Here is a 2211-nt window from a genome sequence, read left to right on the forward strand (position 1 = left end):
TCTTACAATATGCAATTACTTCCTGGAAATTTTTCTTTGTGCAAGGCATCCACCTGTCAGTCATATATCCGGGTTTAGAATATAACTATTCAATGCAATTATTCAGCTCCCACTGTTTGTACGGCTGGTGAAGCTGCCCTCTGGCCCCCTCTCTTCCCTCATAAATACAAAGCGGAGAGTGGGATCAGGCTAAATGGGAGCAGGCTAAATGGGAACAGGCCTCACATCACCACACTGAAGGCAGCTCTTTCCTTTAAGAAGTTCAAATTAAGTTGGCAGCACTTTTGATTTCTGTGTTGTAAACATTTACCTGTTTTTTAACTGCCGAATCACACCTTTTGTCTACTTATGCGCACCCAATGTTAAATGTTTATTCAAGACACAATCTCTTAAATAAAAATGTAAATATACATTTAACGGTCTGTCATCAGAGCTGAAACTACTAAGATTTTTGCAATATCACATGTTGGAAAAGTTGTCCTCTTATAAATTAAAGACTAACAGCAGCAGTACTGGGGAAAATGAACTTTTGTTCTTACCTCCTGTCATTATAGTGGACAAATATGTTGGTATTTGGCAAATTTGAGTAAAATCATAAAATTACACAAACATCACAGTACACAGCAAGCTTCCTTTAGAAAGACACTAAGCTAGTGTTCAAGGTTCCCATTTGATGTTAATGAAAGTATGTGATTATATTAGTATATTGACATGGAAATATGCTAATTAATGCATTTTTTTTTTCCATCAGTAATTAGCATGCATATCGTAAGCTGCTAGACTGTGATATGGATGTTACACAGCTTAATGCAGTTATAATGAGTATTTGTATGTTAACAATGGATCAAATGATTACTTGTATGTGAAAGGTGTTGCTTGTCGTTACGACCCGCATAATCAACTCTCAGTATCTCTCATCTCTTTGGAGCACTTTAGTGTATTTTGGCTAATTGTTTCTAAATTATGGTCCACAGTTTTTTTTTTTCTAAATGTACTTTTGGGGCTTTTTTATTTAATTTACTATTCAGTACTCTAATGTTACACAGGAAAGGGGTAGAGAGGGGGAAGGACATGTACCACCAGCAAAGGGCCACTAGCAGCTATAGTAAGTACTCAGCCTTAGTCATTTTCCCCCTACTTTACAAGGTGAGCTACCTGGCACCATCTTAGATGTCTGGTTCAATTTCACCACACAGCAGCAGCAGACCTATAATAATCCACCACCTCTATATTCTTATTCTAATGCTGTACAGCACACATTGATTCTTTTTGTGCTTTATTTTTTCTGCAGGAATGACAACAACAGATCCCATCACACAAAATGTCTCCACCGATGGAGGAATGATTGATAAGACATCCACCAGTCCTGCAACATCACACATGAGCTTAACTGAAAGTTCAAATCCGAGCAGCAGTCTTGTAACTTCACCACCATCCACTACAGAGCACTTCACAGCCTCAGTAGCTACTGTAACTATAGAAAATGCCACTGCAGAATCTACTACTATGGAACCAGACTCCACCCATGCAGAGACTACCTTCTCCCAGCCCTTTACTGAGTCCAGTACCTCCACAGCAGCAGTCAGCAGCACCATAAATGACAGTTACTTTACCACCGGCAGCCCAACTGACTCTCCATCAGCTCCAACCAGCAGTACAACGCTGTCCACTACAAGCCCTGAGACAAGCCAACCCACCAACACTAGTGAGACCACAAATTCAAACACTACACCTGCTTCAGATCACACATTGACATCTAGAACACAAACCACAAGCACCAGCAACGGACAATCCACCATTTCACCAATTACAAGCATTGACACAACTACACTTACGCCGTTTACAACCAACAACAGAACTACAAACACGCCAATCACAAACAACGACACAACTACGAACACGCCAATCACAAGCGACGAAACTACTACAATTACGGCAATTACAAGTGACCACACAACTACCATTATACCAATTACAAGTGACCACACAACTACCATTATACCAATTACAAGCGACGACACAACTACCATCATACCAATTACAAGCAACGACACAACTACCATTATACCAATTACAAGCAACGACACAACTACCATTATACCAATTACAAGCAACGACACAACTACCATTATACCAATTACAAGCAACGACACAACTACCATTATACCAATTACAAGCGACGACACAACTACCATTATACCAATTACAAGC

Source organism: Notothenia coriiceps, unplaced genomic scaffold (genome assembly GCF_000735185.1).
Source record: "Notothenia coriiceps isolate Sejong01 unplaced genomic scaffold, NC01 NC01_scaffold00011603, whole genome shotgun sequence".
In the NCBI taxonomy this organism is placed as follows: Eukaryota; Metazoa; Chordata; class Actinopteri; order Perciformes; family Nototheniidae; genus Notothenia; species Notothenia coriiceps.